Source organism: Mus musculus, chromosome 6, assembly GCF_000001635.26.
Source record: "Mus musculus strain C57BL/6J chromosome 6, GRCm38.p6 C57BL/6J".
Taxonomy (NCBI): domain Eukaryota; kingdom Metazoa; phylum Chordata; class Mammalia; order Rodentia; family Muridae; genus Mus; species Mus musculus.
In genome coordinates, this window is record NC_000072.6 from 100,295,713 (window position 1) to 100,310,651 (window position 14,939).

The window sequence follows — 14,939 nt, forward strand, 5'->3', positions numbered from 1 at the left end:
CAGGCTGATAACAATCCTGCTTTCTGGTTGTTGATTCTTTCTACCAGAACAGAAACCCTATAAATCAAATATCCTGCCATTCACTCGATCAGTGTGATCATGAAAACATCTGATGTTGAGCCAGTGAGCTGGTGAGACCCCCCTCAACACGTAAATGTCTTTCTATGCAAGCCTGGTGACCAGGAGTTCAATCCCCGAAGACAACCTAAGGTATAAAATAGGGACTGACTCCAAGTTGTCCTGGCTTCCACATGTGTGCTGTAGCTGAGTGCTGAGATTAAAGACACACACACACACACACACACAAACACACATACACACACGTGATGTCTCCTTAAGAAAAAAAATTCAAAGTCAGGCATGCTAGCACATGCCTAATATCCCAGCACATATTGAGTTCCAGTCTGGGTAAGTTGACAAGAGCCTATTTTACAAAAACTAAACCAAAAAAGAAAAAGAGGGGAGGGGAGAGAAGAGATTGAGGAGAGAGATAATGAAGAAGAATATAAGAAGGAAAGAAGAGGTGAAGGAGGAGGAGGTTAAAAGGAAGAGAAGGATGGGAGAGGGAGATGAGGACTATTCAGAAGAAGAAGCAGAGGAGGAAGAGGAGAAAACATCTGGCCACATTCAGAGATCTCCAAAGCCTACCTGTGAAGGGATGGCCTTGTGAGGTCATGAAGAGGCACACGAGGAACCAGATCTCCCAAACACTTTCAATCTCGACTTCCTACTCCAATACTGTGAGAAAATCCATGTTTGTTCCTTAAGTGTTTGGTCTGTGGTGTTTTGTTAGAGTAATTCTAGCAAATCAACATAGATGTTCTGAGTTTGTGGGTGGAGATGCCCTAGGGGTTAATAATCCCCCATAGATAAAGGTTTGCTCAGGTAGGTGCTAAGCACAGGAGGTTTTGTTCTATTGTAGCAGATTCTTTTTGTGTAGTGGAAGTTGGGCTTCAACTCTCTTTTAAAAATTAACTCTATCTGTCTGTGTTAGATGTATATGGGTAAAGGTGTGTGCTAGGGTTTGTGTGTGGAGGTCACGGTGCAACTTGCAGGAATGTGTTCTCGCTGTCTACCTTATGGGTTCTAGGGAAGGATTTCATGTTTTCAGGTTTGTTAACAAGTATCTTCACTCACTGAGTTATCTTGCTGGTTCCTGGATTTAAAATCTTTTTTATACTTGATTTTTGTATATGGATACATGTGTCTATATACATATATATATATATATACATACATACGTGTGTGTGTGTGTGTGTGTGTGTGTGTGTGTGTGTGTGTGTATGCTCAGGGGATAGAAGACAGCTTCCTACCCCTTGGCACTGGAGCTAACAGGACTTGTGAGCCGCCTGATTTGTGTCCTAGCATTCAAACCTTAGTCCTTATGATTGAGCATTTACTGTTAGGTCAACTCTCCAACCCCTGGTTTAAACGTGATCCTCCTAGCTGGCGACAGTGATGGTGGCAGAGGCAGGGGTGGCATACCTTTAATTCCAGCCCTTGGAAGGCAGAGGCAGGAGAATCTCTGATTTCCAGGGATGTTAGGGTTATAAGGAGGAAACCCCGTCTTAAAAACAAAACAAAACAAGGAAAAGAAAAAAGAAAGAAAAGAAAAAGAGAGAAAGAGAGAAAGAAAGAGAGAGAGAGAGAGAGAGAGAGAAGAGAAGAGAAGAGAAGAGAAGAGAAGAGAAGACTTGACCTTCCCAACTCGGGCTCTCTAGTGCTGGAATCAGGCTTACTTAGGGTGTTTTAACACAGTGGATACTAACAATAACCCTGTGAGGCAGCTTCTATTATGATGCCCTTGTTATAAATAAGGAAACCAAGGCCAAAACAAATGGGAGAGGAGAAGGGAAGGAGAAAGGAGGAAGGATCACGTGTCTGAGTCACATATGCTGCAAGTAAGTAGGCCGGGAGCTGAATCCTGCTGTCTGGGCTCTGAGGTTCTAGTGAGTTAATTGTGGTCGGTCCTTGATCGTAGCTCAAACGAGGAACTGGAGGGCTAACACTCCGGTGTCCCACATCCATACAGCCAGTCAGGGTGTGGTGAAACCAGAATTTCAAGTTCTCTCAAGTCACCACACACCGGAGCCCTGGAACTGAAGAATGCTGAATATGGTTAGCTAGAAGTAGGAGAGAGCCCCAAACTGGAGGAACAAGGGCAGAAATTCTATGAATCTGAGGATGGTGCGATGGCTCAGTGGGTAAAGGCACTTGTCATGCAGGCCTAATGGCCTGAGCTTGAACCCCAGGGCCACTGTAAAAAGAAGGAAGAAACAGAAGCCACAAAATCGCTACGGCATACATGCTGGTGTGTGTGTGTGTGTGTGTGTGTGTGTGTGTGTGTGTGTGCGTGCGTGCGCGCGGGCTCGCGCATACACACACCTACCTGTGACTCCATGTGATAGGTTTACCCCGGGAAGAGGCTCCTAAGCTAGGAGAGGAGCTGGCACACCTGAGCCTGAATCCAGGAAGGCTTAAAGGGGGAGAAGGCACCAAGCGTAGGACTTTGAAGAGCGCTTTGCTGCCTGCCACCTCGGCAGCCCTCTCCCTGCTAAGCATGGAGTCCTAGGATCCACACTTTACGCCAGGAAACAGACAATCAAGCCGAGATCACACAAACAAGAGACTCATTCAGGCTGACTCTGCTAGCTCTTTGAATTAGAGTATTCACAGGCATGCCTGAAGTCCCTACTGTGTGCCCCATGCCAGGGATTGGCAATACTGGGATACAATGTGCTGCAGATGACACCCATGGGCTGGGGTATCTCGATCCACCACTGAGAGGTAAACTGGCCTGTGAACAGACAGAAACAGCTGGGTGGTGAAGAACCAGGTGAAGGTGGTTGCTGCTCTCCCTGGCCTTCCTCCCTTACCCAGCAGTCTGCCCTCTTCCCAGTCTCAGAACAGAAGGGACTGGGATCAACAAGTGCCTAGAAGAAGGATAGGGCTTCAATCAGAAAGGAAGCAACTCTCAGGTGCGGAGGAGGGAGGGGAGGCAAGGGGTGCAAAGGGCAGGGGTGGGGGTGAGGTGGGGAAGCAGCCAGCAAACGTCAAGACCCTGGAGCCAGACCCTGAGAGCTTGCCGACGTGCTGCCCTGGGTGGACTCCGCCAAGATCACGCTCAGGTTCTTAGGCGCCAAGAAACACACCAGTAATATCTCTATGGCAGTGTGTGGTGAACAAATGCCCTGAGACCAGATAGACACATCACTCCGCATGGGGGACAGAGTCAGAATGGAGGTCACAGTAAAAACCAAGAGGGCAAAAAGGAAAGAGTTTTCTAGCAAATAGAATTTCATAACTGCTAGGTTGTATCAGAGGAAACAAATGTGAGTTAGAACTCAGGACCAGGGGAAGTGACAGTGACTGACAGGCTGGGGCAGGCCAGGTCAGCAGCACATGCCGTGTGGTAACACTGAGCAGTGGCTTGGCATTGCAGGGCAATCCTGTGCTGGATACTTGGCAGTCAGCCCAGCCTCGGGACATCTTATGAACCACAGCACCAGGTTGATTCCACTCTGAAGACAATGGCAGAGCTTTCGGTTATAATTAGTGAAGAGGCAGGATTCACACCGAGGTGTTTAAAGTCTTTTTGACAGCAATGTGGATAGATGCTAGTGGTTTGAGGGCTAGCGTGTAAAAGTGAAAAGAAACAACAGGAAAAAAAATATATCATTATATGATATGTGTGAGTGTGTGTGTGTGTGTGTGTGAACTGAAAAGGAAAATGAAAGGTTCATACTGAAAATCTCTTGGATTGGTTGAAGATTGGGTTTTAGGGATAATGCAAGGGAAGGAGAGGGCGACTGGGGGTGTGTTAACAGAGATAGCATCAGGAGAAGGTGTTGAGACAGGGAAACTTTGAGGTGAATTGCTAGATGACAGATATGATTAGGGCCTTGGGGCTGCAGGTGAGCATTTGTCTAGCATAATAAAGCCCGGGGTTCAAATGGAAAGCACACCACACCACGCAGTTCTGGTGTGTTACTATGAACACAAGTGGAAGCAACATGATTATGCCATGACAAAGACAGCCCCCAACAGACACACACACACACACACACACACACACACACACACACACCCTCTGTGAACCATGAGAGAGTGCATTACTTAACAGGCTGGCTGGGAAGGACCCAAACCCCAACCCTTCTCTTATTCGTGGCAACTTAAGGATGCAAACAATGTCACCAGTCTTCTGCGACAAGGAACACACCTTAAGAAACAGGGACTGACTATCTTCCATGTGTCCTTTTAGGAGGGAGAGTTCTCTAGTCAGTTTCAGAAAAATTCCCCCTCTGTCAGATGCCAGTCATTAAGAATGTCACAGCAGTCCCGGAGCCCATGGCTTGCACATTTCTGCAAGGTGCTGTGCACATGCAGGCACATAACAGCACATAAAAATGGAGCCTAAGTAAGTAAGGACCCCAGGAGACACCTGGTTGATGATATACAAGCGTTAACTGAGGGGAAGCACTGAAGCTAAACTACAACAGGGATCCAAGCACAAAGAAAGAAAAGGAGCCAAGCGCACAGACCCTCAGAACATTCCCTGCCAGGGAGGCTCTCCTGAAGTCTAGCTCAATAGCTGAAGGTTGGATTTGGATGCAGGGGCCTGCATTGGGATTGCAGCCTCACGTCTCTCTCTCTATGAGCATCAGCGGAGGCTGCTTAGATACTCACGGCCTTGGTGGAATGGATAGGTCAGTAAGCCTACCCTCCAGAGGTGACAGAGGACAACTGGGAAAGGGCAGGGACACAACGCTCCCACACAGCCACACAGTCTTGGCCAAGGCAGTGAAGCAATAGGGTGCCACCCAGAAAGCTCTAGAAAGTAGAGAAGAAGCTGCAGATGACCAGGACAGAGGGACACTGAGGCCAAGACACAAGAGAACCCCTCATTGCTAAAGAGGGATGGATGGGTCAGAAGAGGACTGGGGGGAAAAATGTTTTCTGGGATGAACAACTGGAAGGCCACTGCTTCCCTTGACTTTGGACAGAAGTCTGGACTGGGCGGGGCGAGGGGGTGCTTAGAAGAAAGCCCATCCAGCAAGCCCCAAATCCAAGGTGCTTGGCTGGCTGCAAGGACTCTGTTTTGAAGATTCCCCTCTATATCATGCCTCAGCAGCACCCATTTGGGGGCTGAATATGTTGCTCAATTGATAATTAGTTGGATAAAGCCCTGGGCTCATACTGAGCACCAGCCCCCACTGTGTGTGGTGGTGAATGCTTGTAACCCTGGCACAAGGGGCGTTTAGACAGAGGACCCAAAGTTCACGGATGTTTCCTATTACACAGAGAGTCTGAAGTTAGTCTGGATGCATGCGTACAGAGGAAATGAGAAGGGAGGGGAGAGGAGAGGAGACAGAGAGGACAGGGGAGGGGAAGGGAAGGGAGGAGAGGGGAAGGAGTTCAGAAAGGTGAACAGCAGAATTTCTGTTCATGAATGAAATGGCCCTCTCTTCAACATATTCTTTAACTTTTTTGTGTGTGGATAAAGAAAAGGCAGCTACTTTCTTTCCTTTTTGCCTTTCAGAGATTAATGGGGGAGTCATCTTTCCAGGCTGTGTGCTGTAACATTCTGGAGAGTTTCTGTTTGCACTAGTGTTTTATTGTTTTGGTTTGGCTTTTGTTTTGGTCTGACAAAGTTTTCAAAAACAGAAAAGCAAACAAACAAACGAAAAAGAAATTCAGAACAACCTATGTGTTTGGCATTAAATAAAAAAGTTCAAGCTCTCTGCCGCCCCCGCCCCCCCACCTTGTATACTGTTGAAGGAAACCACCGAATCTGGCATATCCCCCTTTAATACATGACAACAGTTGCTTTTCAGGCTCCTTTGGTCCTAGGAATCACATTGATCAGGGCTGTCATGAAAAGCCTGATAGCTCACCCTTTGCAGAATGTCTCTGGGCAATCCAAACGTGGGCAGAGAGGTCGATTTCATGACCTCCTTCCTGACACCCCACCCCCTCAGACTCTCTCAGCTCCCTGGCCACTGATCCTTCATCCCCAGCAACAACTGCAGCTGCTACTGTTTCCTGACTCTGGTGGGAAGAGTGGGCTTGGGGCCAGGTCTACTGTCCAAGGCTCCCCATGGAAGATGCTAGAAGACAGCAACACATTCTCTTTCCCCATCAGTGAGTGACCTTTGCAGAGCAGCAGGATTGCAGCATGCACAGTACAAAGGTCTATCCTGTACGTGTCTGCACCTAGCTTGGTTATTCAAATGGCGCTGACCTTAAAGCCAAGCACTGGGGCCTTACTCTTAGATTCAGGCAGAGTGTTGGACATTAAATATGAATATGGATTTAGCATCCTCTCCCCAGGCTGATGGGACTAAGGGATATATACTAACCACTAGCAACCCAGCTCCTCGAACACTGGGTCCTTTGCCAGAGCATGCACACTTTTTCTGGATTCAATAGTATCTTTGCCCCTTATAGAATCTGGCTAGCTCTTGCATCCCAGTTTATAGTGAGAAACATGCGACTGAGGTGATTTCTTATATTGGGAGAGGCTGAGGGAGATGATAGCATTTCCTTAGCCCATCTCAGGATTCTGTGCCCAAGACTGGGAGTGCGGGACAATGTGACATACTAGAAGAGGAGTCCGCAGCTGTCACTCACTAATGCTGAGTAACAGCTTCTTCTTGGATGGGTGGGTATGACAGAGCTGGGCTACTGTGCCTACATTGGGGTGAAGGAAGTCACCAGACTCCTGGGCACAGATCTGGGCCTGAGCCTTCTGATCCTAGAAGAGGCTTCAAGATAGAATGAGCATGATTTTATCCAAGAGGTGTTCATTAAGGTAGTGTCTTGAATGGCACTGATACACAACGTGCTGAGCGCTCGCTGGTGGGCAGAGTCCTGTGGTGACTATTATGGGATGAAAAAGAAGATTTGACTAGGATACTTGATAAAAGTTTTATAGAAAGAACAGAGATGTAGCTCAGTTGGTGGAGTGTCTCCCTAGCATGCGTGAAGCCCTGAGTTTGATCTCTAGTTCTTCATAAACTGGATGGGGACTGCAAACCTACAATCCCAGAACTGAGGAAATAGAGGCAGGGAAATCTGAAGTTTGAGGTTATCTTTGGCTACACAGTAGCTGGGGTTGGGAAATGAAAAAGATGAAAACTTTCATAGTTGAGAACGGACCAACCAGGGCTGTGATTGTGATAAAGGGGAAACTGTAAAAAAAAACTTGCAAGCAAAGAGCGAGTGTAGTGGTTTGGATAGGGTTGGTCTCCTTAGACTCATGGGTCTGAATACTGAATACTTGGCCCACAGGAAGTGACACTATTAGGAGGTGTGGTCTCATTAGAATAGGTAAAGCGTTATTGGAGGAAATGTGTTACTGTGGGAGTGGGCTTTGGGGTCCTATGCTTAAGCCCCGCCCAGCTGCCTTCAGATCAAGATGTAGAACTCTCAGCTCCTTCTCCAGGACCTTGTTTGCCCAGATGCTGCCATGCTTACTGCCATAATGATAATGGACTGAACCTCTGAAACTGTAAGCCAGCCCCAGTTAAATGCTGTCCCTTATATACGAGTTGCCTTGGTCCTGGTGCCTCTTCAGAGCAATAAAACCCTAACAAAGACAGCAGGTTTTATCATTTCTGTCATTAACTGGATTATGTGGAGAGTTTAAGACCCGAGCTTCTGGTTGTGGAGAGTTTAAGACCCGAGCTTCTGGTTGTGGTGAGGAACAACCAAGAGAAGGTAGACAAGGAATGTGTAGGGGACAGCAGTCAGGTAGACAAGGAATGTGTAGGGGACAGCGGTCAGGTAGACAAGGAATGTGTAGGGGACAGCGGTCAGGTAGACAAGGAATGTGTAGGGGACAGCGGTCAGGTAGACAAGGAATGTGTAGGGGACAGAGAGAAGGAGGACAAGAAATGTGTATAGGTGTTTTGTCTACAGGTTAGGAAATGTGGTGTTGGGCTTGTGGGGGTGGGCATCCAACTGGCTGTGGATCTGGTGCTGAAAGAAGACCTCCCTCGAAAATATGTCTGGAGTAGGAGAGGCAGGGGAATGGCTCAGCTAGGTTATGGCTTGCCCAGCAAGCATGAAGACCAGCGGTCAGATTCCCCAGAACACATGTAAATGTCATGTGTGCATGGTGGTAGGCCTGCCATTCCAGCCTCCAAAGGGGGAGACAACCGAACTGGTAAGCTTTCAGTTTAATTGAGAGACACTGACTAAGGTGGAAGAGTGATTGAGGCTGATTCCTGACATGACCTTTGGGCCTCCACATGCATGTCCACACACTTGTAAAGATGCATGCAAACAAGTATGCACACATAAACATGTAAATCATGCAAACACATGAAAAAATGGAGAAAAAAATAAGGACGAAGGGCACCAACATCCACAGATTGTCACCAAAGTCTTAGACTGGAAGGCAGCATTGCAAAGAAAGCATTTAATGAGGGGCAAGGGTCGAAGGCAGATTGTCAGGGTTTGTGTGTGGCTAGGAGGCAGGAAACGAAGGGACACAGAAGAGGAACCAGTGAGCTGGAAAGAAAGAATGATATTGTTCACTTGATGGGGAGTTCACTGCACGAAAGAGAACAACGGGGCTGGGGAGGATGGGTCAGTGGGTAAAGGTGTTGCTACCAAGTCTGATGACTGAGGCTCCACATCAGAACCCTTGTGAAGCAAGAAGGGAACTGATTTCCACAAAAAGCTCTGGGACCTCCACACATGTGCACGTGCAGAGCTGTGTGCACGTGCTTGCACGCGTGTGCACACATACAAACATGAATAAAGCAGTGTAAAAAAATGACTGAGACCATGATGGGAACCCTGATGTGGTAGCTCGTATCCGAGCTCATATCTGCAGTCCTCAAACTCGGAAAGCTGAGGCAAATGGAGTGTCGTGGCATTCCAAAGAAACAAAAACACGACCCTTGCCTGGTAAGAGCAAGGACCTAAGTTGGTTCCTGGAATCCATGGTTAAAAACGAAGGCAGGGTGTGGTGGTACATACCTTTAATCTCAACACTTCAAAGGTAGAGGAAGGTGGATGTCTGAGTTGGAGACCAACCTGTTCTACAGAGTAAGTTACAGGAGAGCTGGGACTACACAGAAAAACCCTGTCTTGAAAAATCCAAAAATGAAGGAAGGAAGGAATATAAAAAACAATCTGGGTGTGGTGATGCACACCTTTAGTTCCAGCACTCGGGAGGCAGAGGCAGGTAAATCTCTGAGTTTAAGGCAGCCTGGTCTATAGTGTAAGTCCCAGAACAGCCAGGGCTACACTGAGAAAACCAGCCAACCAAAAACGAACAAACAAAAACCAGATGTGGCGGCTTGTATTTGTAATCCCAGCGTGGAGAGACGGAAACAGGATGGTCCCTGGGGCTCGCTGACCAGCCAGAGGTGATTTCTAGGTCAGTGAGAGACGCTGTCTAAAAATAAAAAGACATAAGAGAAAAGGGGGACAGTGCCTGAAGGATGACAGAAGACAATTGACAACCATGACACATGCATACAAGTACACACGTACGTACGTGTACACACACACACACACACACACACACACACACACACACAGAGAGAGAGAGAGAGAGAAAACTATAACTAAAAACCAGGAACAATAACCAGGCTGAGCGTGTTGCCACACATGGGTACTCAGAAAGCTGAGGGAGGCAGAAGAGTAAGTGTGAGGCCAGCCTAGAGAATGGAGAGACTCTGATCTCTAAAGTTTAATACTAAGCTCAGCAGTATAGCGCTTGCCTGGTATGCATGAGGCCCTGGGTTCGATCCCCAGCCCGGGGGGAGGGGGTGCGGGGGGTGCGGGTGGGGGGGGAAGAGCATGATCAAGTTGTCCAGTAGAACAGTTTGGATACAAAAATCAATGAGGATGTTGGACATGTCAATCAAGAGTTCGTGGTTGACCTTTCTGAGGGCAGACTCACTATGGTAAGAGTGGAATTTATTTAAAGGCACTCAATTACTCAAAAGTACGGGAAGAAATGGGGATGGGATATCTTTATTACTAGGCAGAGTTTGAATAGTAATCCTTCTCTAGGCTTGGCAAGTAGACAAGGAATGGAGATGAAAATGGCGCCCAGCGGAGGGACAGTATGAGCAGGCTAAACCATTTCTGAAGATGGGCGGGAGGCCTCAGAGCCGGTCTGACAGCTCAGCGAGAGCTTTAGGTATCTGGGCTTTTCTTTCTCTGTTACACAATCCTAACTATGTGGCTTTTGTCCTTGTACTCATCCTCATGGTCACAAAATAGCAGCTCCATCACTGAGCATCACATGCTCTCCTGACAGCGCCTCAAGCCGGAAGGAAGAGAGGTCAGGAGTTCAGAGGAGGCTCCACTGTGCTCACCTCTCCTCTTCCTTTGTGACACTTTGCCTCATTAGCCAGACCTCTTTACCAAGTCTTCTCCTAGATCAACTCGGGGAAAGGGTGGATAGGAAGGACTGGAGTAGCTTGCAGAGCTAATTCCTTCCCTAGGGCTAAGCGCATGACTCCAGTTCAGGAAGAAGGAAGCTTATTGCCTCAGGCCTGTAATTACAGCCACTGAGGCTGAGACAGGAGAAAGGCAAGTTCCAATCCATCCTGGGTAATTTCATCAAAATTTTGTTTTAGATATTAAAACAAAGTCAGGTGTGGTGGCACATGCCTTTAATCCGTACTCAGGGAGGCAGAGTCAGGCAGATCTCCAAGTTCAAGGCCAGTTTGGTCTACAGAGCCAGTTCCAGGACTAGCAGAGCTACAAAGAAGACAAGGAAAAACACAAAGGAAAAAACAAACAAACAAACAAACAAAACTGGGTGTTTGCCTGTACTCTTGGCACTTGGGAGGTGGGGGAAGGAGGATCAGGAGAAGAAGGTCATTTTCTGTGACGTGATGTATTGGAGGCCAATACTGAGATAAATGAGACCCTGTTTCAATAAATACGTACATAATTTAGGGCTCTTGAGATGGCTTAGAAGATGCTTGCTGCCAAGTCTGCCAACCTGAGCTCAGTCCCCAGAACACACAGTGTAGAGGGCAGAACTGACTCCTGGAAGCTGTCCTCTGGAAGTTGCTATTGCACATGTCCTGCAGCATGTGACACATAGACAAATCAGTAAATAAATAGTTAAATTAAAATAATAAAGTGAACATTTAAAAAATGGAGGAGCTGAGATATAGCTCAATATACCTCATTAAGCCCCTGGGTCAGTCTCTAGCATGGGAGGAGAAAGAAAAAGAGGAGGAGGAAAAGGAGGAAGGGGAGGAGGGGTTGGGCAATGACTCCTTGAGTGGCAGATGCTGTACACTCAGGAACACCCAAAAGTGGACTGCAATCATGACATGGATACGGGTGATGACCTGTGTTCAAGTGCTGCCTTTGCGCCCAGTGCTTTAGATTCATAATCTCAGTAAATCCTGCCAATCCAAGGAGGTAGATGCCGTTAGTGTTGGCATTTAGCAGATGAGGAAACTGAGGTGTGCGTCCAACTATCTCCACTATTAGCATCCCACTGCTCAGGGCCATCGCAAGCCAACATCTGTCACCCACTGACTATATTCTTTTACCTGTGCACATTAAAAACACATGTGTAGTGTCTAGTCTTGACCTGGAGGTAGAAGGAACTGTGTGAAAGAACAGAAAATGTGCTGTCCTTGGTTCCCTGTATCAACTGCTGCAATTTCCCCTATGTTGTTTTCTCACATTAACGTTCAGCTGAATCAAATGCACGGAACAGCTCATCCTTCTCAGCTCTGCGTCTCTGTTAACAAGCCCGCTGTCATCCATCGCAGCCCCTGGGACCTCAAGAGTGGGGTCCTCCCACGTGCTCACTGGATACATACACGCCACATGGACAGGATCGGGTAGACAGTCAACATCTCTCAGGGGACAGCAAGCCTCCAATAAAATGCGGCAAAAGAACACCTTGGGTGTTCAGTAAGTTTCTGGCAGGCAGCTGGGCTCACATGTCCAGCTTGGAAAGAGGAGCTAACATCCCTGAGCCACTACCGTACTCCTGGCTCCATGCTGACCGTTCTGCAAGCATCAGCTCCTAGAAGCTCAGGACAACATTAGGTGGAATGAGGAAGAAACGGAGGCTTGGAGTGCCTAAGCAGTTTGCTTACGATGAGTGTTAATAGACAGATATGAGACTAGAGCCTACCCCACTTGCCTCTCTACACTCACTTTAACTACGCACATGACTGCCTATGCCTGCTCTGGCTACTTAAATAACTCCAGGCCTGGCCTGGGCTTTGATGTGTTCACTCTACACTGGGAGATAGGAAAAGCTTTAGAAATTCAACATTTTTCTATGTCATTAAAAGGCTAATTATGGACTGGCAGCTAGATGGTGAAGGGTGATTGCTTGTTTTAGAAGAGGACCCAGGTTCAGTTCCTGACAGCCCACACCAGTGGCTCACAGCTTCCTGTTGCACAGGGATCCAACGCTCTCTTCTGGACTGTATAGGGGTATGTATGCATATGGTACACATAAAATCATACAGGCACACATCATTCAAATTTTAATTCTGTTCCAAGTATGCTTTAAAGAAAATACTCTAAACATAATTAAAATCATCATAGCATGTTGGGTGGTGGGTATTTTATTAGAGGGAAGCAAAAATAAAGAGATCATAATTACTCCACCATCCTTTCTAACTCTACCTAGAAGGCTGTGTGTGTTTTAAGGAGAGAAAATTTCAAGATATGACATCCTTTCTGGGATTAATACTGATCATCCTTAGATGTGTTCATGAGTTTTGGGGTTTGTTTTGGGTTTTTGGGTTTTGTTGTTTTGGTTTGGGTTTTCGAGACAGTGTAGCCTTGGCTGTCCTAGAACTCACTCTGTAGACCAGGCTGGCTTCAAACTAAGAGATCTGCCTGCCTGTGCCTCCTGAGTGCTGAGATTAAAGGTGTGTGCCACCACCCCTGGCTAGGAGTTGTCTTTTTGTTTCTGTTTTTAAAACTAAACCCCAGGTTATTTTCCACCATTGTTCTTGGAGTTAACCACTTTTGGGCAGAACTAGGATTTCCGGTGTGACAAGGGGAAATTTCTCTAACGCTTGGAAGCTCAGCTCTAGAGACCAGTGGGAACTCTTCTCCCGTGGGGACGACTTCCAGAGCAGGGCTTCTTCTGGGTGAGCAGAGGTGGGAGCCATTATCTAGAAATGAAAATGTAGGTCATGGCTGGGCAGCAGTGGGCCTCTCCTTTAATCCCAGCAGTCCTGAGACAGAGGCAGGAGGATCTCGGACTTCAAGAACAGCCTGGTCAATAGAGATACCCTGGAGGGGTGGGGGTGGGGGTACAAACAAAACAAAAGAAAAAAAAAAAGAAATAGAACAGAGAGAGAAATAGAGAGTCCTAAATAATAGAAATGCAGAGTAAAAGGCCGTCCCTGGCCTATAGGGTACCACAGGACCCAGGAAGTGAAGATAAACACTCTACATCTCTTTCCCCGATTATCTCAGCCTGTGGCAGGGTCAAGGCCAACCACCCACTTCGGTCCTCACTGTGAAGGCTCAGTGAGAAATGGCAGCTGTGGCCTACCACTGGTCTTTCACCCCAGGGTATGCCTCAATGGTTTGGGGGGGAAGGGGGGCACATTCTCACCTACCAAAAAGGAAGGTTTTGAGGGGTGTGGGGGAAACTCGGAGAACTCCTTCCTTGTTGAACTGCTTAACTCCTGCAACTTGGGCTGGAAAGATTCAATTAAGAGGCATTTGTAGGAAAACCTCACAACCATGAAAGGCCCAAGGCCACGTTCAGAAAGCTCTCAAGAGCTGTTAGCATGGAACAATTTTGTTTAGTTCCACAAAATTGGCATTGACCCAGGCAGCCCCTGTCCTTTTAGCCGCATCTGCCAGTCTCATAGTCCTCGTGGCCCAGGAGGAGGGACAAGCTGGGGCTTTAATGTCTGAGCTGTGACTGAGGCTTAGAAGGCAGGACCAGGTATCCTTAGGCAGGCTGCTTTGCTTTGATGAGCACCACTTTCTCCACAGGATTATCGCAAGGGAGAAAGGAGATAATGTATAAAGCACTTTATGCTCCACCTATGAAAAGCAAGCAATTAACAATCATTATCATTAGCCCATGTACTGCAGGAAGAAAGAATCCAGGAGCAGGCCTGGTCCCCAGCCCCAGTTTTGTTCTTTGCACCCTGATAACTTCTGGTGAACATCATTGCATGTATGCTCCCCTGGGGCAATGCTCACCTAGCATGCATGAGGCCCTGGGTCCCATCCTCAGTGAAGTGGCATGATCCCAACGCAGTGGAGATGAAAGTAGCACAATTAGAGGTTGAAGCCCTGTAGGCAGATCTCTGAGCTCAAGGCTAGCCTAGTCTACCGTGTGAATTCCAGGGCTGCCAGGGCAACACGGACACACAGAGAAACTCTATCTTGAAAAACCAAGAAAGAAAAAGAAAAGGAAAAATAATAATTAGAAGTTGAAGATCATCCTCAACTAGTGAGCTCCTGAGACCTGGAGCAAAGAAAAATAAACAAACAAATAAACAATGCATATATATAGGTTTGAAAGCAGGTAGCTGTGGCCATTTTTCTTTTTAGATATTTTACATTAAACATCTGTGTATATGGTATTTAGTTAACTATGACAGTAAAGATGAGAAAAGAAAAAAAGATCTACTATCAAAATTTGCACCTTGGTAGGGAAAGAATCTACAAAATGGCACATGCCAATAATTTCAACACTCAGGAGCCCGAGGCAGCAATCTTGCCCATTTAGGCAAGATCTTGTTTAAAACCAAACCACACCAAAAACACTGAGCAATAATAAATAAGTAAATACAAACCCAAAGCAAAGGTCCTTCTGCTACTAGTATAAGGTTAGAAACTGTCTAAGTTCCTGTTGGTGGTGTCTTTGGTGGTACTGAGGGCCCAGCCCAGTGCTCTACCACAGGACTACATCCCTGCCCTGTTCTGGAAGCTATGACCATCCCCTTCCT